General features: G+C 47.7%; 1 long non-coding RNA gene across 1 annotated transcript; it reads right to left on the reverse strand.

The window, feature by feature from the left end:
- Positions 1 to 7,813: 7,813 nt before the first annotated feature.
- Positions 7,814 to 8,573, reverse strand: LOC132446278 (uncharacterized). The gene is made up of 3 exons (XR_009522803.1): positions 8,528 to 8,573; positions 8,353 to 8,417; positions 7,814 to 8,267 (listed from the first exon to the last, which is right to left on the reverse strand). It is a non-coding gene; the product is annotated as an uncharacterized LOC132446278 (long non-coding RNA).
- Between the last annotated feature and the right edge of the window lie 17,369 nt (positions 8,574 to 25,942).

A 25,942-nucleotide genomic window follows, 5' to 3' on the forward strand; every position in this document is an offset into this window, starting at 1 on the left:
CGGGGCTCACGCGGCTCCTGGCGGCACCGGTCCCGGGCGGACGGTGGACGACCTCGCGGCAGTGCAGCATCGACACGCGTCGCGTGCTCATGGGGACTCCGAACCCGGGGAGTCGTTCGCGCCTTTCGAAGGAATCTCGCACCGACTCGTGACGCGCGGGATGGACTTTTTAGATTTCACCAATGTAAATGTATCAATGTATATTAATATGTATTGTAGCCCTAGATTATTAAAAGTGTAGCCGATGCTATGTCATGGATGGATGCGTAAAACCTTCGTCGGAGGAGTTGCATGTCATGTTACCAAACTTGTCATCATCAGAATAAATGCGGTATCGTTTCGGCGTCTGGACCGAGCGGAGAGGGCGCGCCGCGAACTGCGCCCGATGGACCGCGAGCATACCGTGGTTCGTTACGCGGATGGCCGTCCGCGGGGGGAAACAGCTGTTGGCCGCGGCTCTGATCCAACGACATTCCGGTGTTCAGAGAGAGATGGCAGAGAGCTGTGGGCTAATTTAAGATCATCTCCTCGACTCCTTCTCAAGAAAAGGGGGAAACTCAGCAGGTGGGTTTGGCCAGGGGATGTGACCCTAGCTTGGTCGTGTGTGTGTGTGTGTGTGTGTGTGTGTGTGTGTGTGTGTGTGTGTGTGTGTGTGTGTGTGTGTGTGTGTGTGTGTGTGTGTGTGTGTGTGTGTGTGTGTGCGTGCGTGTGCGTGCGTGTGTGTGAGTGTGAATGTGAGTGTGTGTTTATATTTTTTTTTTTCAGCCAGCCAACATATGAAGTTTCATGTTAAGGGGATTAACTGCGGTTGTAGTCGTTGGTAATTATGTGAAACAGTTGAAGTAATGTGATGATTGGATGTTGATCTGATGATGGATGAGCTTCTCAGATGGTCCCTGGTTCGAGACCCTGTGGGCCCTCAGACAGAGGGAGCTGTCTCAAGAACCTGAACCTTCTATCTCCAGAGGACCACTCGGCGGCTTAATAGTCTTAATCTTACAATTAAAGGATATTTCTTTCGAATGAATAAGATTCAGAAATGCCTTTTAATTGTTTGGCTAAGTCTATGTATATCGCGAGAGGATTCAGCACCGGGAGGCGGAAAGCCTCCTTCAGCACCGAGCGGCCGGATAGCTCTCCCATCCCCCTTCAGCACCGGGTTGGCGTTGGACCCCCTTCAGCACCGGGTGGCGGACAACTCCCCCCCCCCCCCTCATTATCACAGGTTGGCGGACACCGAACAATCACTTGTGTCTGACTTGTGTTTCATGATGAATGTAAATATGCTAATAAAGAAGCATCAGCTTTGAACTGACAGACATCCGTGTCAAGGAGCCGGTGTGGATTATTTCACGTGAATGAGAGACCTGGCGACACCGGGTTCAACGGGAAGAACGAACGGCGACTCGCTGAGAGGCGCAGTGGTGGAGACAGGGCGCCCCCATTTAGCCCTGCGGTGAGAGGTGGTACTGCAGCCTGAGTGAGAGAGAGAGAGAGAGAGAGAGAGAGAGAGAGAGAGAGAGAGAGAGAGAGAGAGAGAGAGAGAGAGAGAGAGAGAGAGACTACGGAGAAGACAATGAGGGAAAGAGGGCATAACAGAGTTGAAAGCGGCAAAAATAGACCAATCACATAAAGATTTACATATAGGGCATTTAGCAGGCGATTTTATCCAAAGCGACTTACATCAGTTAATACACACATTGACACACCGACGGCAGAGTCAACCATGCAAGGCGACAGCCAGCTCGTCAGGAGCAGTTAGGGTTAAGTGTCTTGCTCAGGGACACATGAACACTCAAGGAGGAGCTGGGGATCGAACTAGCAACCTTTAGGTTACAAGACAACTGCTCTACCTCCTGAGTTCTACCTCCACATAAACAGGGGTAAGAACAAATTAGGGGCGAGAGAGAGAAAGAGAGAGAGAGAGAGAGGGAGTGCGGGGGGGAGGAGAGAAATGGGGGGAGAGAGAGGGGGATAGGGAGAGAGAGAGTGAGAGAAGGCATTAGTGTTGGTTTTGCAGAGAAAACATAGCCAGAATCTTGAGATGTATTCCTAGAAAACCCAAAACACTCTACATGTAAATAGGAGCCCATCGAGGCCCTCAGCGGGACACATTAGTTCCTTTCTATCTGCTTAAAAAACGACTGCTCGGGCCTGATCCAGTGACCAATCCTGGTGACTGTTGCCACGGCAACAGAAATGTGGTTTCACTCCAAATTAACGATCAAACTATATTGTTAAATTATTATATTACTATATGTGAGCATGCTACCTCCTGTGAAACACACTCACACACAGACTGCTGTCTTCAGGCCTCTTCAGGTCTAGGTTACATTATTTATTCGAGGACGCTGAATGTAAACTTCTTGGCACGTTAAAGAGACCCTATTATACTACTTTTCTGGTCGATGTAGATTTTCGGGAAACTCTTCCTCTCATCTGGGCGCTTTCAGCATTCTCTGTCAATGCTCGGTTTCGTCCTTCTCCGCCCCCTCGCCCCCCTCCTGCCAACCCCACTCAGTTGTGATTGGTTACCTTCCGGAAGACCTGCGAAGGGCAGTAGAGCTCCACCCCCACCTTTTGCGCATGCATGTAGCCTACTACAGCAAAGGTAATTGGAGACATATTGTAAGCTAATTTCACGTAAAATGGCGTGTTTTGAACCTTATTCTTTGGACTTGAAGCTCGTGCGAGCAGGTGACCAGGCATATGGGGGCGTGGCAGGAGTGCCTCTACGTAGATGATGTCCTGGAAATGTGAACAAGTGAATCGCAAACGTTGTTCCGATTGTTTAGCGCTCTGCACAGCCACCCCAGACTGTCAGCAGGGAATACGTCGAAATGCATGTACGTCATTATTTAACACTTTAGTATGGTTAAACATGACTATCAATCATTATAACAACGTTTATAGGTCATAAAAGTCGAAAAAGCATAATAGGTCCCCTTTAACAAAAAATATAATCTAAAAGCTATGAAGCTTAAGCTATAAGTGATAAGAATAAGTGTGTGTTGCCCTGGTAAACACTTCCTTTAACCACTGAGCACGTGGCTCCAGGTGAGTGTCTGTCACGCTGGTCTCTTGGCTGCTGGGCTTCAGAACAGCAGACCTCTTTTTTCACGTGGGTGCCATTTCCTTCAGACATTAAAGGGTTAAAACATCTTCATATTCAGCCCAGCAAGTCCAGGCTGCAGAGACGTGTGTGTAAACATGCCGGCCAATGCAGTACAATTTAAACCTTATCAATACTAACACAAATATATGGGAGTCGTTCTTGGCTGTTTCTCTTTCCCTCCTCAATGTCCTATTTCCCCTATTCCTCTCTCTCCCCCCCCTTCCATTTCTTATTCTCTCTCATTTACAAACACACACACAAACATACACACACACACACCCCTAATCTCTAACACATTATCGCATTGTCTGGAGAGTCCATTACTTCTTCTCTGGTGCGTTTTACCTGAAGGCCCACCATGACGTGGGTCCTCCCCCTCCCTGGAGCCGCAGGGCGGGGGACGTCAGCGCGCACAGCCCCCATGGGGGCCGTGCAAGCGCTTGGGAGAATGTAGAAAGTCTTTTAATGCGTTTATGGGACGAGGTCCCATAAAAGCATTAAAGAGCCGGAACGTCATCCGTCCGTCAGACGCGGTGACGTCGGACGCCGCACGGTCTCACGGCATCGTGGCAACTGTCAACAGGAGGGGCGGGATGGATGATGAGGGGGGTGGATGATGAAGGCGGGATGGATGATGAGGGCAGGATGGATGATGAGGGGGGTGGATGATAAAGGTGGGATGGATGATGAGGGGGGGTTGATGATGTGGGCGGGTTGATGATGAAGGGGGATGGATGATGAGGGGGGTGGATGATGAGGGCGGGATGTATGATGAGGGCGGGATGGATGATGAGGGGGGTTGGATGATAAAAGCGGGATGGATGATGAGGGGGGGTGGATGATAAAGGCGGGATGGATGATGAGGGGGGATGGATGATGAGGGGGGTAGCCGATGAGGGGGGTGGTTGATGAGGGCAGGATGGATGATAAAGGCGGGATGGATGATGAGGGGGTGGTTGGATAACAAGGGGGATGGATGATGAAGGTGGGTTGGTTGATGAGGGCGGGGCAACGACATCAAGAGAGAGATGTAAAATCATTTATGTTGTCACCCGCTCTTGGTGGGAGTGATGATGGTCGTGATGGTGGTATGTGATGCCGTGTGTGTGTGTGTATTTGTCTGTGTGTGTGTGTGTGTGTGTGTGTGTGTGTGTGTGTGTGTGTGTGTGTGTGCGTGTGTGTTTGCGTGTGCGTTTGCGTGTGTGATATCTCTTAAGAATGACCCATTTGTTGAGGGTCGGAATGATGGAGAGGTCACTATAGGGGAAGAAAAGTTTGGTTGTTTATGGATCCAGCTCCAGTCAGTGTCCGTGCTCAGGGAGAAATTCACGTTTACATTTACATTGACATTTAGGGCATTAAGCAGATGCTTTAATCCAAAGCGATTGACAATTAGTAGATTTGTCATAAGAAAAGAAAAAATACATTGCTGTCGTTGTCGCTGTTCGGGAGGTGCGCGTAAGCGTTTCAGGTGACATAATGAAGACCTTCTCTCCCTGGGGAATCTTTTATTTTCTCGCTGTGCTTGTCTACATATGTGCTTGATCCCTTTTCTTCTGTGTGATATTAGTTTTCTCTCCGCTGTCAGAAATAGATCTGTGACATCCCCGAGTCTAGAAGATGACTTAGGCTGCTGCGCCCCTGAGATGCGCGTTGGGTGGATGGGAAACGATGTGAAGACATGCAGTTTGCACCACAGCATCGGGATCGTCCCTTAAAGGGATCAACATGGCGACAGACGAGAGCCTGGGCACTGCGTTATGTGGAGGGGAAAAGAAAGCACAAGAATCCCGACAACACCAATAACGTCCAGTAGAAATATCCAGATTTATGGATATGCTAATTCTTGATATGCCCAGTGCCCCAGCCAGTCCACCTCTTCTCTGTTGTGTAAATTGGTCAATTCATTTTCATTTTAATTAGACAGAAATGCCGCTTTTCCACCGCACATGTAGCTCGACTCGACACGACTCGACACGACACGACTCGACACGGTAGCAGCACGGGTGCTTTTCCACCGCAAAAAGTACCTCCTGGACGTGGGCGGGGTCGGCTGCGCGAAAGGGCAGTGACGTATTTGTGTACGCGACGCAAACAACACATACGCAACCCACACATGGACAGAACCCACATAACAACAATGGAGGACATCGATCACATTACTATTATTAGCTGGCATGTTGAAGAAGTTGGAGAAGTGGAACATGTTGGCTATGGATGTTACCAGCATGGTTGCCATGTCGCTCTCGTGACTTCGTCACACTCTCTGGCCAATCAGTCGCCGGCCGTCTGCCGACGTCACCTTTTAGCATCGGCTCAGCTCGCTTGGAACCTAGAGCGAGTAGGTACTAGAAAAAGCAGCCACTTCAGGTACCAGATACCATGGTACCGCGGTGGAAACGCAAAAAATGCGAGCTGAGTCGAGTCGTGTCGAGTCGTGTCGAGCTGGTACCATGCAGTGGAAAAGCGGCATAAGACTCCGATTTGATAGGTCTTATGTATGACATCACAGATTGTGCCCAACTTTTTAGTAGTCAACCTCAGGAATGCCCTTGAGCTGGAACCATGGTTTTGCCGTCCTCCACAAAGGAGATGGCGAGATTCGTATAACATTTAGCCTCGGCGTCATCCTGGACAACACCCTCTCATTCGCACCCCATATTCACAACATCACCCGGACTGCATTCTTCCACCTCCGCAACATCGCCAGACTCCGCCCATCACTGACCCAATCCAGCACTGAAATCCTAGTTCACTCATTTGTCACATCACGCTTAGACTACTGCAACGCCCTCCTCACCGGACTCCCCACCAAACTCATCAACAAACTGCAGATCATTCAGAACTCAGCCGCCCGGATCATCACCCGCACCAAATCATCTGACCACATCACCCCTGTCCTCATCCAACTTCACAGGCGCCCAGTACACTACCGCATCCAATACAAAACCCTACTCCTCACCTACAAAGCTCTCCACAACCTAGCCCCCAGTTACCTCTGCAACCTCCTCCAAGAATACACTCCCTCCCGCTCCCTCCGCTCAACCTCTGCTGGACTACTATGTATCCCCACATCACGACTCACTACAATGGGTGCCCGGTCATTCAGCTGTTCAGCACCCAGGCTCTGGAACTCCCTCCCCCCACACATGAAACAGTCAGACACCCTTACAACCTTCAAGTCACAACTCAAAACTCACCTGTTCAAACTCGCACACAACGTCTGACGTGATTGTTTGTTTGTTTTGTTTTGTCTTGTTTTTGTTTTATTTATTTTTAATTTCTTTATTTATTATGTTTATTTATTTATTTATTTTTTCCACAATTTATTTTTTCTTTTTTTTTAACGATTTATGATGACTATATGCTCTGTAAGGTGACCTTGGGTGTCTTGAAAGGCTCCTCTAAATTAAATGTATTATTATTATTTATTATTATTTACTTGCGCAGAAATTTCCTATGTTTGAACCAACCCAAACACGATAAACATGATGAAACAAAAATATATATGGATGGAAGAAGACAGTCAAAGAAAAGTCCTTTGGTTTCTGGTGGAATCCAGAAAGGTCATACATGAGCAAACCAATTTCAGTTTGTAACAGCAGAGTTGAACGATAGGAATCAAGTCATTTTTTTAAGGAAATATAACTATGTTTAATAAACTGGAACACAGCCCAACAAACAACAAGCACAAATCTAAACATTAGTTTTATCTGACAAACATCACACCTTCTGCTGCTAAAATCGAGACATGATGGTGAATATTTCAGAGGGAACAGCATGCTGTCCAAAGGGTTCCCTGGAGCGGCTATGTTGTGAGTCCCCTCCGGTTCGGCCCTGAGGTCTTTCTGACAACGAGAAGCACCGACGGGGGGGTACACAGAGGCAGCGTCTAATGGTGGTGTGAGTGTGTTGCAACAAGTTTGCTTGCGCGTGTGTTGTTTGTGCAATTGCATGTGTGTATGTGTGTGTGTGTGTGTGTGTGTGTGTGCGTGTGTGTGTGTCTGTTTGTTCATGTGGTTTTGAGTGTGTCTGCATGAGTTTTGTTTGTGTGTGTGCGTGTGTGTGAGTCTGTGCACGTTCACAGGCGTACACTTTTGTGCATCTAGTGTCCATGCATCGAGATTAAATGTCGAGCTCTCAGCCAATGTGTTTGAGTATGCGTTAATATGAGAGTATGTGCTTTTGTTTTCCTTGTTTCTCTCTGTAGACTCGAGCCGCCCAACAGCGAATTCATTAGACGTCAGATGAGAGCCAATAGCAACAGAGCTCTCCTTCCTCCTCCAATAGGCCTTCAATACAGACACAGAGCACGGGAAAGTCGGACTAGAGAAGCTTTCATAACCTGGTTCATAGTAGTGAAGGAGCATGATGGACTGGGATCTGATGAGGAAACAAAGATTTTCTAACTCAAGAAAAAATATAGGTCAGGAAAAATCAAGCTTATTAACACATTCCCCTGATGTTTAGGTGTACAGGTTCTAGTTAAAAAATAAAGATTACCTCCAATATGAAGCACCTGTCGGCCTTTTCAAACTGAACCTTTGAGGGAAAATTATTTATGTATCAATATAGACATGTAAGAATAAGAAACCTGAATTGCATTAATGAGTGTAACATGCTTGGCTCTGGCATGAACATAAACTGGGGAGGCCACATGCAGGGTAAAGGAATAACAATGATTTATTACATAAGATTGAACAGAAACTACGGTAAAGTTAATGGGGTGTGGTGTAAGTCAGTAATATGTAATGTAACCAAAAGTGTGGTGTGAGATCAGTCATGGGAACAACCAAACAAAAGCCTAAAGCCAGCGGAGGAGAGGAGAGAGCCCCGGATGTTGGCACGGCAGGTCTTTTCTACACTCCCCAATCAGCAGGGTCATTGCACACACCTGAGACCTGCACACAAGAAAGGGGAGGTGACAGAACAGGCAACCAGCGCAAATGGGCAGAGTCTTGAGAGACCCACCTGGGTCGTTACAATGAGTCAATAACAAAAAGGAGCATGACACTGGGTGTCCTCTGCCACCAACATCATGCTCACCTCATGATCCCTTTTTCTGGTCTTCGGGATCCTGTAGATCGGCTGCAATGATCCTTGGAGCAATGCTGTGGCCTCATTTGTCCAGTATGCAAACCTCTGTCCGTGGCTTTCGAGTGACAGTGTCAGAAAAAAAAAGGTTAACTAATGTATAACTAATGTTGTGTAGGAAGTTACATTTAAAGTTGTCTTACCCATCAATCTGGAACCGTTCCATCAAATTAATGCACCACCATTTCCTGATGTGTGCCATGTCTCTCTAAAATAAATGATAGAATATTGAAGTTGAGGAATGGTCATTTTCAGTTAGAAATCAGTACTTCACAATTTGTCTATTTGTTCATGCATTTGTCTCTACATAATACTGACCTCAGTACACCAAAATGGAGCATCTGTGCTCAGGCTGAGTGCATTCTGTGAAAGGCAAAGTTCTATTAATTTGTTAAAATAATACAAAAACACTTAGATACTAGATACTATAAAGCAATTTACCATAACTATGTCGATACCACAATTATTTCCAGTGGTTTGGTGATGAAAACCCTGTAAGAATGGCCAAGGTGGTAGATAGGCAATATAACCGTGTTATGGTCAAAAAGAACACATGTGCATGCAAGTGCATGAGATGCAGGAGAAATGTACCTTGATGTCTCTACCAAACTTGACTGTCCACTGGCCTGGAGCAATGCGATGAGCTATGTCACTGTCAAAATAAATCATAAGCAATACAAATTACCCACCTCGTATTTGTATTTGTGTCAGAAAAACTGACCGCTATGAAAAGTTATAAGAAAACCCAATGATATCACCCAAAAAATGTGAATCCCCCCACCCCCCCTAAAATATTGAGGATATTGAATTAGAACATCAGAATTCATATTATTGGGTTCCCTTACATTACTACATACATTAAATACACAATACAAGAGTAAAGTTACAATAGCCACTGAACAAGGCTTAAACAAAACAAACAAACAAAAACTTTTCATAGCCATTGAACAATATTATATCGATTCATTGGACAACGATACGATATTTGCAGATATCAAAAGTTTGCCGCGATACGATTTCGATTCAGGGGCATGCGATCGATATGAGACGATATCATATGCCCATTTAACACAACCTCTTACATTCACATCAACTCACATCAACTTTATTATAATTTCATCATTTATTTCTTTGCTCTACCGGATATTTAAAACAAAAACAATCCATTTTTAATACAAATAATAAAGTGCCACATAATTGCATTTAAGTGCAAAAGGTTTTTTATGGCTTAAATTAAAGAGCCTGTGTAGCAGGTTCAATGAGCGCAGGGAGGCCACAGTTCGTCTTCCCGCACTGGGAGCGTCTTTATTTGCAAAATCAAAAACAAAACAGCGACTTCAAACTAAAATTGGAAGTAATGTCCAGGAGAGTCCGTGCGTTCGGCGATCCACTGCATGCGATCTCTGGCCCGGAACGGGGTCACATCCGGCCGCCAACTCACTCCCCCCCCCCAGAGCGGGAGAGGAAGTCCGCCACGGCCATCTGCGCCCCAGGCCTGTGCACGACCCGAAAGTTAAAGGGTTGCAACGCGAGGTACCACCGTCTGGGGCCCTCTTACGGGTGAGGTCGGTCAAGGGACTGGCCAGGTCGGAGAAGTTCGGCACGAACTGCCGATAGTAGCCCGCCAGCCCCAGGAACCGCCTCACCTCCTTTTTGGTCCTGGGCCGAGGGGAGGCAGCGACCGCCGCGGTCTTACCGACCTGCGGCCGGACCTTCCCCCGCCCCAGGTGGAACCCCAGATACTGAATCTCCCTACGCACTTCTTCGGGTTGGCCGTGAGCCCGGCCCGTCTCAGCGACTGAAGGACGGCCGCCACCTGCTGCATATGCTGCTCCCACGTTCCACTATAGATGACGATGTCATCAATGTAGGCAGCAGCATACGCGGCGTGGGGCCGTAACACCCGGTCCATCAGCCGCTAAAGGTAAAGACCGAGCGGAGTGGAGAAGGCTGTTTTTTCACGGGCTGCTGGAGACAGCGGAATCTGCCAGTAGCCCTTTGTGCAGTCCAGAGTCGTATAATAGGTGGCCATGCCAAGCCGGTCCACGAGCTCGTCGATCCGAGGCATTGGGTAGGCGTCGAACTTCGACACCGCATTCACCCTACGGTAGTCTACACAGAACCGGACAGACCCGTCCGGCTTCCCCACCAGCACGACGGGACTGCACCAGTCACTGTGAGACTCCTCGACCACGCCCAACTCCAACATGGTTGCCAATTCGCGCCGCACCACATCTTGTTTGTGGACGGGCAGCCTGTAGGGGCGTGTCCGCACCGTTAAACCGGGCTGCGTCTCGATGTGAGTAATTAGCGGGGTGCGACCGGGCAGGGGCGAAAACACGTCGGCGAACCGGAGTTGCAGACCGGCAACGTCCCGTGCCTGACTCCCTGAGAGACCCTCACCCTGACCAACAGGGGGGTGGGGGCGTGGGCTAGGGACGTCCGGCCCGAGCTCTTCCTTCTCCGGTAACGTCGACGCAAACGCGACAGGGACCGCATCGTTCCACCTCTTTAGGAGGTTGATGTGGTAGACCTGCTTTTTTTCGCCCCTGTCCGTGCGCGCTACCTCGTAATCCACGTCCCCAACCCGCCATGTGACCACAAAGGGCCCTTGCCACTTCGCGAGTAATTTGGTGCTAGAGGTGGGCAATAGTACAAGGACCTTATCCCCTGGAGTGAGATCGCGTAATCTAGTCCCTCTGTCGGACAGGCGTCTCTGACTCTCCTGGGCTCGGTGCAAGTGCTCACGTGACAATACCCCTAGTGAGTGAAGCTTCGCACGCAAGTCCATGACGTACTGGATTTCGTTCTTGCTGTCACTGGACCCCTCCTCCCAGTTTTCTTTAATGAGGTCCAGGACGCCCCTGGGCTTGCGCCCATAAAGCAACTCAAATGGGGAAAACCCCGTGGAAGCCTGGGGCACTTCCCGCACTGCAAACAACAGAGGGCCTAGCCATTGATGCCAATTCCGAGCATCCTCGTGTACGAATTTACGGATCATTTAACGTCCGGTTAAACCTCTCACACAAGCCGTCCGTGGCTGGGTGATAGACGCTTGTGCGGATGGCCTTGACCTTTAACAACCCGTAAAGCTCCCTTATCGTGCGTGACATGAAATTGGTGCCCTGGTCAGTGAGAATCTCTTTCGGGATTCCCACCCGCGATATGACATGAAACAACGCCTGCGCAACACTCTTCGCAGAGATGTTGCGCAATGGAATTGCTTCCGGGTATCGGGTTGCGTAGTCGATCAGGACCAACACAAATCGATACCCTTGTGAGGAACGTTCTAATGGCCCGATAATGTCCATGCCAACGCGGTCGAAGGGGGCTTCCACCAGGGGAAGGGGCCGTAAGGGAGCCCTGGGGACGGCCGGGGGATTCACCAACTGGCACTCGGGGCAGGATGCGCACCACCTGCGCACCTCCGCCCGAATCCCCGGCCAATAGAAGCGGGCCATTATCCGGTTAAGTGTTTTATCGTACCCCAAATGGCCCGCCATTGGGTTATAATGCGCCGCCTGGAAAACCATTTCCCGGCGGCTCCTGGGTACCAGCAACTGGGTGACAACCTCCTCACTCTGGGCGTCACGACTCACCCGATAAAGCCTATCCCTAACCACTATAAAGTGTGGGTAAGTCAGCGCTGCGTCTGGCCGGACCTTACTCCCATCAATATCTATCACCTGGTCGTAGGCTGAGCTCAGTGTGGCGTCACGAGACTGCTCGAGGGGGAAATCCTCCACCGGCGGGAACCTCGGCGCTGGGACCTCGGGTTGGGGATCCCCCGCCTCCCCCGATTCCTGAGCAGTGTCGTCCGCCCCCGCCTCGGCGCAGAACACAGCACATGACCTACATGTCCCTACCGGTCGTGCACGCACCCCAATAGTCCCCCTAACAGCCTGTGGAAACCCAGCCCAATCCAACCCAAGAATCAAGGGATGCGTGAGGCTCGAACTAACCGCCGCCTTAACCCTATGCTTTTTCCCCCCACAACGAATTTCGATAGGGACCAAAGGATACTCGTGCACATCCCCGTGTATACATTTCACCAAAACGCTCGACGCCTCCACCAATGCCTCGGACCGCACCAGACGCTGGTGGATCATGGTCTGCATGCAGCCCGAGTCCAACAGCGCCTGGTGCGTACCCCGCTGTATCCTCACCGGGATACGGTACGCCTCGCCGGGACCGTGGGGAGGAGACGGGGCACTGGTGACGCGGACGACCTGGCCCACCTCCATTAGAGGGCAATCCCGCCGGAAGTGACCAGACCTCCCGCACCTCCAGCACCCCTCCCCTGCCATTTGAGCGCCCGTCTGTGGAGTGGGAGGTGATTCACATGCCCGCTCCGGAACGGGGACCCCCCCTCTTGCCCTCGGCGCCGGGCTTGGCCTGTCCCGTAGTAGGGCAGCTGCACCGGTGCGTGGGACCGGTGTTGGTGGTCGCTGGGCCGTTGGTGGGGGCTGCAGGTGGCTCTCCGCCAGGTCGACTGCAGCGGAGAGGCTCTCGGGCCGGTGGTACCGGACCCAGGCAGAGGGTCCGGGCGTTTGTAACATTCAGGCTGCATCTGAATACTCATACTTGCATACTATATAGTATGCATTTTGTAGTACGCAAAAAATATAGCGCGTCCGAATACTCAGTATGCATTCTGTAGTACGGAAGACGTTTCCGAATGCGTACTACCGCCAAAGTAAACCACGGACTTCACTACGCTATCCCACAATGCAACAGGAGTCTAGTAACGAACGAAGAAGAGATGGCTGACTCGTCACCACCAGAAAGACGTCGTAGAAAGCGGCGAAAAAAAGAGACATTAAAAAGAGTAAAATAGTAAAGTAAGTAATTAAGTAAAAAGAGACATTTTTAATTTAATAGCAACGATGACAAGACGGAAAACAGGTAACTTATCAAGGTAATTTTGCCGGCATCTGAGGGGAGATACGTCATCTCCAAACTTCCGGTGGAGTTTCGGCGATGTTCGGAAGCGTTCGGAGGCGTTCTACGCATAGCTGTAGACGTACTACACAGTCAAGTGTAGTATGGTCAAGTAGTAGACACTGGACAGAAATAGTATGTACTAAGTATTCGGATGCAGCCTCAGACTTTGGAACGACTTGGTAGTGTGGAAGCGCTTCCGCTTTTTAATACTGCGTGTCCGCTTGTAGACACATGTGGGCTTATGAATAAAACATGGCAGCAATCAAGCTGATCGATATTTATTTGACTTTTGTCTGTTATGAATGCGGTCATGTCTCCTTCGCATGGAGCCTCTTTGGGGAAGTCACAAAAGCTTTGTTGCGGTTGATCGAATCGTCTTTATTAAAAGGAAAATCCATTTAATTTTTATAAAACTAAGTGAAATTGTCTGAGAACTTAATTCATGCATCACATTTACAGTACGGTTGATTACTATTATGCAGGGGGGAAAAGACAAAGAAAGAGATGATAAACATGTATTTATTTGGATATATTATTTAACTGATCTGATTCATTCATTCATATATGCCTACAATCTACCAGTGCTTTGAACACATAAGTATATCATATAAAATACAATTATATACGTTCATTCAAAATTACAAACATTGCAAATGATAGGTTGTGCATTAATTTTACAACATTGGATAGTGGCACTATCCCTTCCACCGGTAAACAAATGTTTGTGCGCCACCCTAAGGCGCACAAAAGCCTCAGTTTGCTGGGCTGACCCTAAAAAAACCATTCAACACAAACAGGTATACCTAAATAATGTAATCTTGTGAGCGAGTAAATTGACATTGGTGACAGTGGTGTTTAACACCAGCTACGTCCATGCAAAATATAGCAACGTAACGTTTGAAAAGTGGCACAGGTCTTTAGGCTTGATTATTTGCATTAACATGATGAATCTATAAAAAGCAATACGGCACAAAATATTTCTGAAAGCTAATATAACTTCACTTCATTTGAACGTGTACTGCTCTGCCATTTTCAAGAACCCGCCCAGTGAACGCAGAGGATTGTGGGTAGTTTTGGCTCGTCTAGGATGCAGCGATGCATCCTTGAAAAATCTCGGAATTCTCAAAAACAAAGGACGCAAAAATGGCGCGGGTTTCGAGTGTCCTCAACATTGGAACAGTGCTTGTCGGCGTTCTATGACTTAGCGTCCTTAAAAGGGCGGCCGTTGAGCATGCTTCCTTGACATTGGGAAACAGCCTCGCGCTCACACATGTGCTCGCTGTTGCCTCGTTTAACCGGTGAACGGATACGAGTGGCTTGGCGCTTTGCGCAGAAATAGTTTCACAAACACCCGCGAAAGGAGATATACAATAATAAAAGCGTGTAATACAGCGATATGCATCGATGTTTGGGCGTTGCATCGATGCAGTTGGATCGTTCGCCAATTACGTTAAACCCCTAGTGTTTATGTATGTATAATAACTGGGTAGGTTATATTATGACTAAAAGCAGCACCAGAAAGTCGAAAAGGCCTTGAAATGTTTCAAATATGGATTGAATTGAACAGCTAATATTACTAATAGTACTTGGAAGGAAAAAAGTAAAGGAAGAGGGCTATGATAAGACACCCCAGACAAGATGCAACAGACAATATTTTCTATGACGTTCAAATCTAGGCTAAAACCTACTTATTTAGGATGGATTTTAGTACCCGGTAGTATGATAATACTTTTATTTTATCTTACATGCTACATTTATTTTGAAGAACTGTTGGAAGGTAAAGTTAAGTAAAGTTAATTCACACTGTGTGACTTACCTTTTATTGTGTATCTTATTGATGCCTTCCGAATCACTGCCTTTCTGCTCTCTGGTTTCGGGCTAGTGTTGGTTAAAGTGTGGTAAACACTCGTTTCTAGGAAATGCTTAATTTCTGCATAAAAGCTCTCCATAGCTGCTGCCATCTCCGGGGAAAAAAAAACTCTCCGACGTACAGCATCTAGTTACGTGGTTGCTATGACTACAGCCAGAGCTACAGCACAAAACAGCCAATCACAACTGTCCGACGTACAGCCAATCACAATGTACGCCCATTCAAGCGTACAGCCAATGATATTGTGTGACGTAATCAGCACACGACGGACCCCGAGCTGATCTGGAAGCCGAGCCGATATGGTACTTACACCCAACCCGGGCAGTGTTCCAATACCCGTACTGTCCGTACTGCGTACTCAAAATTTGAGTACGCAGTACGTTCCAATTCAGATCCGGCGAAAAGAAGTATACTTCAAGGACCCGGATGCCGTACTCAAAATGGGCTAATCGTGAAGTGTGGATCGAAGGACACTCTCCGTACTCAACGGCAGCCATCTTAGCTACGTAGCGGAAGAGGCGGAGCCAGGCTGAGCCAAAGTCGGCGCATTTTCCACATAGCCTGCATTAATAGTCATTTTGTAGTTTTTATAGCTTTTTATAGCTGCTAGGCGTAAAGAGTTCACCGTTCAAAGCGGGATGTTTATTGCGGGGGAGGAGCCGCGGCGGCAGTCGTGATCGTCATTTCCGGTAAGTGCACCACAGAGTACTCAATTTGGAACAGCACTCACATCTGAAAAATTAGCGTACTCAAGTGAGTACGGATAGTGCAGATGGTGTACTTCCTTTAAGTGTACTCATGGAAGTACGGGTATTGGAACACGGGTCTCACGAAAATACGTGACACTGTCACGTTATATAATCTATTGAAACGTGATCAGGGACACGTATTTTCAAAAATTTCGTGTCAAAAAGCACCAATTTCAAACCCATGTATTTCAATTGGAAGTATTTGTCGTGTCCCTAAGCACGACTTCCAAACTAAGGTTCTGTCCGGGAGCGTTCTCTCTAATGTCCCTTAAGGAGCTCCGTACAGAACATTTATTGTTAAAAATTGTCTGTGATTACTAACAATATGACAGCTTTTGATCACCCGTTTCTACTTAAACTTGTCTGTGAACAATATGACAGCTTTAGGCCACCCGTCTCTACTTTCACCTTTGATTCTGAGAAATTGTGACAATTCACGGATACATTAAATGCAGGTGCGCTTCTCTGTAGGCAAACCGCGAAGGAAAAAAGGGTAGCTGCTTCATCTGTTATTTTTAGAATTGTATGTCTTGATGTTTTGATGTAGCCATAGATCTATTGTCTTGTTTTTGGCTACATGAATGGAAGTCTGCGTCGATGCCTCGCAAGTCCAGTGTCGCGAGCGGACGTTGCCATGACATCTAGAAATCATACCGTATTTAATGGGTATCATTAATATTGATGTGTAGGGCTTGATTATAACTCGTGAATAATATTGCTTTTACCACAGTCTGGGGTAATACTCGTATTCTGATTGGCTGCAGGGTGTGTATTAACTCCTGATATAGGCCTACAGACACCTGCTAAGTAGTTCCAGTCAGTGTTTAGATTCTCTGCCCGAGCCCGACCCGATCCGACCCGCGGGCCGGGTCGGGCCGATATTTCCCACCACTATCCTCGGGCCTTTGATCGAGCGTTTTTATTTTTATTTTATCATTGGTTTATTGGCCTAATCTGAGGAGAATTAAAAAAAAAATTGGGTTGAAATCGGGCTCGGGCTCATAATTACAGTAAATCTGTCGGGGCGGGCCGGGCTCGGACAGAACGTGCACGGGCTCAGGCTTGATTTTCTTTATTAATCGAATGGGAAATGCAATGGGCCTATTTTAGGACCGAATCACCGTTAAACTTGTTTCTAATAACATTTCTAGCGAGAAATATACTTTTTACTTGCATAATCTTTAGTCAGTGATTGCGTCTGATCTTTAGTTTTATAGTTATTAGAAAGATTGTATCGGCTCGCTCGCATGTTTCAACGACGTCAGGTTGCTAGGGACGCTGCTTTCGCTAAACTAGCAGCTCTGTTTCGTTTGTGTTATTAAACCGTTACTGTTTCTAACAATGATATCATCTTGTTAGAAACACGTATATCTGGGAGCCAACCTAGTCGCCTGAAGCATACGTTGAGTACGTTTTTGTGAACACTGGATTACGTCGCATTTCAACATAAAATAGCGTGTTATACACACACACACACACACACACACACGCACACACACACACACACACACACACACACACACACACACACACACACACACACACACACAATGCATTTCGCTGCTAAAACAACAGCAACAGATATTCCCTCAATTATTATTACTTTCAAAACGTTGGCCAAAGTGGAATTACTTTTTTATTTGGGCTGCTTCTAGGACATTTTGGGTGGATTTTGAACGGTATGTGGGCAGGACGCTTTTTGCAGGACCTGGCAACCCTGTGCTGGTGCTGAAATGCTCTGGAACAGATCTGGATCCACTATGGCCAAAATACTTGTATGCCCCCCCCCCCCCCCTTAAATAAATACTATGGCAGAACAAAGAATAAATTCATGCATTATCATTCAACTTGAACATGTGTTTTTACAGTATTAGCGTGGTGGAGGGATGACGTATGTTGGCCAACCCGGAAGTGAGCGTCGCCCTGGTTTCCCTTGACAAAAAGCCAACGGGTTTTTCCATTGGATTTTGGATTATTGCAGAAAAATTTGCATCTTTGAAGCACCTCCTCAAAAACTGAAAATAAATAAATAAATAAAAATATCTGTGCTCCAAAGAACGACATGTAAACCAATGCATTTTGAATGGGAGTGTTTTTTCTGATTTTTCCATGCTACACAGAAAGAAATGTAAACCCATGCAAATAAAGACTTCATGTTCATAATAATTTAAATATCATTAATCTCCTGTGTATAGGGTGGTATTCGATTTTTTTCAACGGTGCTGCATCCAGTCACTCGACCGTCATGGTTGCTATGGTGGTTGCTATCGACCGCCCCCTCTAATCCTTACATGGTTCTAAAAACCACGCGGCAAAGGAGCTGCCTTCAATTGTGTTGTTTTTGTCGTAAACTAGGGTCCGATGGTTAAAAAATAGACAGATATTCCAAGGTATCCTTAAAAGGCAGCTTGGATGTTTTTATTTTCTGCAGTTTAGACTTCTTCTATAACCTATTTTTGAAAGCAAAACACCAAGCTCATTGATTTAACGAGGCAGGGTTATTTGAAACAATTTATTGAATAAATATTTATGAGAGGTCATTCCTTCTCCTGAGTTTGCTTCCTATTTATGTCTAGTGTACAACCCTACTGTCCACAAGCATCACCCCCCCCCCCCTCCCCATATGGATTTGGAGAATTGTTGCCACGTCCCAGTGGTGGAGGTATCATATATATGAAAGAGGGCATTCAATTATCCTACAATGATCAATTAGGAGGCCGAAGCCCTAAAGGAAGTGATGCAATAGGTGACTGCGTCAACAACATTAAAGTAAGCTGGGGTCTCTTATATACCAAAGGGGGTCTCAAAGGACGCATACGCTTCAACCTGTGGCTCCAGCCCTACAGGAAATGACTCAGCAAGTGATCCATCTCGTTGCACCTCACCCAGCGGCTCGCTTGCAAGATTTTGGCCTGAAGTTCTTCCCAGACCTACACCGTAGCCATCCAACCTGCATATCTGAGAATCAAGCCTCTCTTTAATAATGACAAAAAGTTATGAGAGAAATACACATTAACTTTTTTTGCCTCATAAGCGGCGTGGTGCCGGCTCCTTTTGACCCCAGACTTCTGGGGGAATAGCTGAATCAGTTCATTAGTCAATCAGAAGTATGTAAATATCTTCCCGGTGGCGTAAGAGGGCGAACAAGGTGTCATTCAACATCTACGCTTCCAGGCGATTGCAACGGTGCCATACATGAGCATATTCGAACATGTTTAATGGTAGTAATTAGCTGTCGAAATTGGAGGCCTTAATCAATAATGAGCAGCTATTGATTTGCTTCCCGATAGAAATTTGTGACAAATGACATGTTATTTAGCATCTAAACGTTGAGCTGAGTCCAATGACACCAAGCATGACACTCTAGCAAATGGTAACATGTATTTTACATGGTACACCTATGGTCTAGGACAGTGGTTTTCAAACTGTGGGGCGCCAGAGTTCTTCAGGGGGGGCGCGACGTGAGAAAAAAATAAACCCGAAAAAACCACTGAAAGTCGATGATTCAAATCATCAGTCGTACTTCAACTGTAGAAGTAAAATAACTAAATAAATTTTCAACCGTTTATCTTCGTGCAAACCATTTAACAAATCTACACACTTGTATCTTCAATAATATCTAAACAGAATTTCGATATCATTTAAAATTTCTTCAGAATCACAGTTTTAGTTTCATACCGCTTCGTTTACAGCTGTTTTCATTGAAGACGTCAGCCCATTCTGATACACCTACTTCTAGACATCGTAACTCATTCATTTGTCAACCGTTTACGATCGTTCAAACCATTAAACAAATCTACACACTTGTATCTTCAATACTATCTAAACTGAATTTTGATAGCATTTATACTTTTTTCAGAATCACAGTTTTAGTTTCAAACCGGCATCGTTTTCAGTTGCTTATCATAATTTAGGTCACCATAGCAACGCCGGTAAACAAACCCCGCCGAATAGTCGAATCTCTGGACTGAAAAGGCAGATCTGATTCGACTCAGAAAATTCAGAGTCGGGGACCCTGAATGAATCTGTGTAAACTGGCAGTTTACACAGATTAAGATGTTCAAATGTATTTAAAAAAGGTTAAGCTAAAACAGGCTTCGATAAAGTTGTCAAATTGTGTTAAGAAATGTGTTTAAAAACGCACAAAGATGTTGTAATGTTTCAAAAATATGTTTAAAAAATATGTTTCAAAGATATGTTACAAATGTTTTAAAATTATGATCAGAGATGGGGGGGGGGGGAGGGCTCAGCTGAATTTTTTTCTCTGAGGGGGGGCTCACTCTCTCACACTTTGAAAACCCCTGGTCTTGGACATGATCTCGGTGTGGCAAGAGGGCGAGCTTGATCTCATTGGGCAGCTTAACGTGTAGATGCTAAATAACATGTAATTTGTCAAAAATCTCCATTGGGAAGCAAATCTATAGCTGGTCATTATTGATAAAGGCCTCCAAAATCGACAGCTAATTACTACCCCGAAACATATTCAAATATGATCATGTGTGGCACTGTTGCAATCGCCTCGAAACGTAGATGTCAAAGGACACTTTGTTTGCCCCGTTACGCCACCGGGAAGATATTTTCATACTTCTAATGGATTGATTCATATTTTAAGGTTCTCGGAGTGAGACTTTAAGCGGCTGCAACAGAAGTGTTGTGACGAAAGATGATATCAAGACATTTATAGAATATTCCCATTCACATTATGATTCTTCATCACCCCAAAACTTGTCCCGGTCAGACCACGAGTGTAGGCCCCCCCTTCCTGCCCTCGGGGTCCGACCGGGCCATGTTTCGGTGCGGGCGTCCCAGTTAGGCCCAAGAATAAGGCATTCAAATTTCAGGGCGGTAGGACCTTCCTATCTCAAAAACAGTTTTTCCACCACATTCTGAACCATTAGGTCTTGAAGGCAACACTTCTGAGGGGCTTTGTCCAAATGACAGTCCATTTCTCTAAGGGCTAGAACTCCGAATATCGGATATGTTGTTCTCAGGGCCCTGGGAAATGTGTGTAAACATTTTAGCATCCCTAGCTATCTCGAAAAGGCCGGAAAAGAGACGTGACCTCCAACAGTAGAGTCAATGTACATAAGACAGAGGTTAGTTTTTAGTCCCCATTTTTTGTGGGATGGAGGTGTACATTTGTGGCTTAAGGTGTGTAGACAGTGACACAGCTGGCCTGTGGCCACGTTTTTGAAGTCTGGGGTCAAAAGGTCAAAAGGAGCCGGCACCACGCCCCTTATGAGATAACAAAAAGTTAATGTGTATTTCTCTCATAACTTTTTGTCATACTTAAAGAGAGGCCTGATTTTCAGATATGCATGTTGGATGGCTAGGGTGTAGGTCTGGGAAGAACTTCAGGCCAAAATCTTGCAAGCGAGCCGCTGGGTGAGGTGCAACGAGATGGAGCACTTGCTGAGACATTTCGTGTAGGGCTGGAGCCACAGGTTGAAATGTATGCCTCCTTTGAGACCCCCTTTGATATATAAGAGACCCCAAGGTACAACGTACTTCAAGGTTCTCGACTCAGTCACCTATTGCATCACTTCCTTTAGGGCTTCGGCCTCCTAATTGATCAATGTAGTATAATTGAATGGGCTCATATATATGATACCTCCACCACTGGGACGTTGCAACAATTCTCCAAATACATATGGGGAGGGGGGGGGGATGCTTGTGGACAGTAGGGGTGTACACTAGACATAAATAGGAAGCAAACTCAGGAGAAGGAATGACCTCTCACAAATATCAGTGACATATTAATAAAAAAACTGGAACGTTACGGCATCAAGGGTATAGTGGGCAACTGGGTGAGGAGTTATTTGAGTGACAGATATCAATTTGTGACACTTGGTGATTGTTCCTCTGCGTGTTTGGCCATTGCTTGCGGTGTCCCACAGGGGTCAGTGTTGGGCCCAAAATTGTTTATTCATTACATAAATGATATATGTAATGTATCGAATGTGTTGAAGCTTGTTCTGTTTGCTGACGATACAAATATATTTTTTTCAGGTGATTTATATCAATTAGTAGAGGCGATCAATTTTGAAATTAGTAAATTAAAATGATGGTTAGATAATAATAAATTATCGTTAAACTTGAGCAAAACAAAATTTATGTTATTTGGAAACTGCAGAACAAATGAACAAATAAAGATACAGATTAATGGCGTAGACATTGAACGAGTTAGTCAAATAAAATTCCTTGGTGTAACAATTGATGAGAAATTAAACTAGAAATCTCACATAAAACATATACACTCGAAGTTGTCAAGAAGTATTGCAGTATTATATAAAGCTAAACAGGTTCTGGATCATAAGTCATTACACATCCTCTATTGTTCACTGGTTTCACCTTATTTAAGTTACTGTGCAGAGGTTTGGGGCAATAATTACAAAAGTACATTACATTCACTTTTTATTCTGCAGAAAAGAGCTACACAGACCATTTTCAATGTTGGGTATAGGGATCATTCAAACTCATTATTCATGCAGTCAAAAATACTCAAATTACCAGATCTGGTTGAACTTCAAACAGCACAGTTAATGTTTAAAGCAAAAAATAACAAACTACCGGCAAATATTCAAAAGAAATACACACAAAGAGAAGGGAGTTATTTTTTACGGGGATTGTTTAATTTTAAAATGAAAAAGGTGCGTACAACCAGAAAAAGTTTTTGTATTTCTGTCTGTGGAGTAAAATTGTGGAATGGGTTAAAAGAAGAGCTCAAACAATGTCCTAACATAAAACTATTCAAAACAAGGTTAAAGGAAATGATTCCCACAGGGTACAAGGATGAAGGTGTTTGATTTTCTTTGGGTGTTAATTGTTTAGTTATTTAGTTTGTTATTTATTCTTCATTTTTTTGTATTTAATTTCTTCTTTTTTTTTTTTTTTTTCGCTCTCGGGTTACAACCGCCACCGTCTTACAACACCCGCGAGGGCCCGCGCCGGATGACCGATCTCTTCCAGGAGATCATGGGTGAGGCGGCGGCCCTCAAAGGGATTCCCATGCCGGCCCCGCCTCTCGCCCCCGTATCTGACGATATGCAGGGCGAGTGCTTTCGCACCCCATCATCTTCCCGGCGGGTTACCCAGTGCCCCTTGTTCCCGCCTGTGCAGCACTTGTTTACTGCTGCAGGTGGGGACCCTTCGACCCTGAAGGCTCCGGTAAGATCCTACACGGATTTCACCAACGAGGAGGGGTGGGCCGATACTCAGGCGAGGGGGATCCCTCGCCTGGAGCCTCCCCAGGCAGCGCTTCTCTGTTCGGGCGCCAGATGGCGCCCTAACGAAAAGCCGCTGCCCCCCGGCCGCCTCCAGAAGCAGATTGTCGGCCTAACGGACAGGGTGTTCGTTTGTGCCTCTCAATCCGCGGCGGCGGTCAACAACATCGCCCTGCTCTCCTCTGCCATGGTCTCCTTGCCGGCTGAAAGGGAGGCCTACGGCCCGGAGGAAGCCGCGAGATGGCTGGCGGTTTCCCGCTTTTCCAGCGCCATCCTCCAGCTATGCCAGCCGATAGCCGTTTCTGCCGGCATATGACGTGGGCTACCATGATTCAAAGGGTCATATGGCTCTCCCACACTGCGGTGCCGGAACGAGAGCGAGCCAGCCTCGTCCAGGGTCCGCTAGCGCCGGATGGCCTATTTGGTCCCCGGTTCTCCGAGGTGCTCGCGCACCAGCAGTCAGTCCGTGAGAATCGTTCCCGGTTCGGGGCGATTCTCACGGGCTCCTCCCGCCAGCAGGCCGGGAGGAAGCGGTGTCCAGGCCGGTCCCAGTGTTCCAGGGGGCCGCCTCCGACTCCAGCCCCGGTGCAGCAGCAGCAGCAGCCGCCGCAGACGGGGAGAGCAGCGCTACGGACTGGGAAGTTCCGGAAGCTTGCTCCTACTTTTTCTTTCCCTATTAAAGAAAAAAGTAATGACTGTTCGCCGGAACGGCAGTACATGGTACCTAAAGAGCGTTATTCCTCAGGCCACCTGCGGCCTACGCTTGTGGTGCGTTCCCCCATGTTGCCTCTTTCCCCCTCTCAGCCCGGTGGCTGTAGGGTGGCGGTCGGATGGCGTGTTCACATGGCCTCTGGTTCACCTGCTTCTAAGAAGCGGCGTCCCTTGGAGCCTCGTGGACGGATCAGAGACTCGTTGCACGAGCCCGTGGATACGGCCGCTTGTACCGGTCTCCTGGTTCCCCCCATTATCCCCTCTACACGGTGGCCGGGCGGCTCGCTCCCTGTTCAGCGGGCACGAGCGCGACGTCTAGACAGCTCGTTGTTTTTACTGCGGCTGGTTCTGGTACGTCTCCTACGCTCGCTGAGCCTCCTCCCCTTCATGGGAAGCCCCCCTTGGTTCACACGCAGTGTGGAGGCGGTAGGGGTAGAGGAATACGTGTTATTCCTGGACGGTCTTCCTCAGCTGTCGGCTCGGCCTCTCCGACCGCTATGTGTGTTTGCAAGAGCGGTGCGTTCTGCCATCGTGGTTGGACACCACGTTGAGATGGGGCCATCCCATACAGTTCAAGCGTCGTCCCCCACCCTTTATGGGGTTGGTGGAGACCACGCTACGGGAACCGGCTGCGAGCACGGCTCTGGCAGCAGAGGTGGCACGTCTCTTGGTAAAGGGGGCCATCATTGTCGTTCCCCCCCACAAGTCTCACCTAGGGTTGTATTTCCGCTACTTCCTGGTTTCCAAGAAGTCAGGGGAAAAGAGACCTATTCTGGATCTTCGCGTGTTCAACAGATTCGTTGCCACAAGGAAGTTCAGAATGCTCACTGTCGGAGCGTTGTTCCGGTGTGTGAGAGAGGGCGATTGGTTCACATCCCTGGATCTCAAGGATGCTTACTTCCACGTCCCTGTTCGGCAGGCGCACAGGAAGTTTCTCCGCTTTAACTTTATGGGGATGGCGTACGAGTACCAGTGTCTGCCGTTCGGCTATTCCCTGGCTCCGCGCACCTTGTGTGTGGAGACGGCGTTGGAACCGCTCAGGCGTTAGGGAAAGAGGATTCTCTTCTACCTAGACGACCTGCTTATTCTGAGCAACTCAGAAGAGACTGCGAGAAGGGACACCATGTTGGTGATAAACCATCTCTCCTTCCTGGGTTTTGCCATCAACTGGGAGAAGAGCTCCCCGCTCCCCAGCCGGCAGACAGTCTACTTGGGGCTTTGCCTAGACTCAGCCACCATGACTGCGATGCTTTCGCCTCCTCGGCGAGACGCTATCCTGTCGGCGCTCTCCCGTTTTCGTGTTCGCACAAACGTGACCGCGCTGTCCACCATGCGCCTGTTAGGGCTGATGGCAGCTGCCCACCCCGTGGTCCCCCTGGGTCTGCTTTTTATGCGCAGACTCCAGCGGTGGTTTGCTCGCCAACGGTTGGACCCCAGGCGACACAAGCTCAGGGTGCTCCTCGTCCCTCGTTCGGTGTCGCCAGACCTGGAATATTGGAAAAGACCCTCCGCCCTTCTCAGGGGTGTTCCCCTGGGCAGGGTGGCGTCCTACGTAGTGGTCTTCACGGACGCCTCGTTGACGGGTTGGGGAGGAACGTGCCTCTCTCACTCGGTCGGAGACGAGTGGCGCACGCCCCCTACAGCACACATAAATGTGTTGGAGCTCGACGCTGTGAGGAAAGTGCTGTTGCATTTCTTTCACCGGGTGCGCGGCCGCCACGTTCTGATCAGGACAGACAGCGTGTCGGCGGCGGCGTACATCAGCAGACAGGGGGGAGTCCGCTCCCCACCGCTCTCCACCGAAAGGCGGTCGAGCTCTGGCTTTGGGCTCATCAGTATCTCCTCAGTCTGAGAGCCCTGCATTTCGCGGGCGCCCAGAACTTTGGGGCGGACCTCATGTCTCGAGGCGGTCCCCGCCGAGACGAGTGGCGGTTACATCCCGACATTGTCAGACTGATCTGGCAGAGGTTCGGGACAGCGCAGGTGGACCTCTTCGCGTCCAGGGAGAACACGCACTGCAGGTGGTGGTTCTCCCTCAGCCCTCGGGATCTTCCCCCGATGGGGGTAGATGCGTTGGCACACACACCTTGGCCGCGGGCTCTCTTGTATGCGTTTCCCCCGCTCCAGTTGATCCTTCCTCTTCTGGAACGGGTCAGACAGGAGAGACTGTCCCTGATATTAGTGGCCCCGGAGAACCGTTCAGCTCTGTGGTTTCCAGAGCTGGCCGCGCTCTCGC

The sequence above is a fragment of the Gadus macrocephalus genome, chromosome 18 (assembly GCF_031168955.1).
Source record: "Gadus macrocephalus chromosome 18, ASM3116895v1".
Taxonomy (NCBI): Eukaryota; Metazoa; Chordata; class Actinopteri; order Gadiformes; family Gadidae; genus Gadus; species Gadus macrocephalus.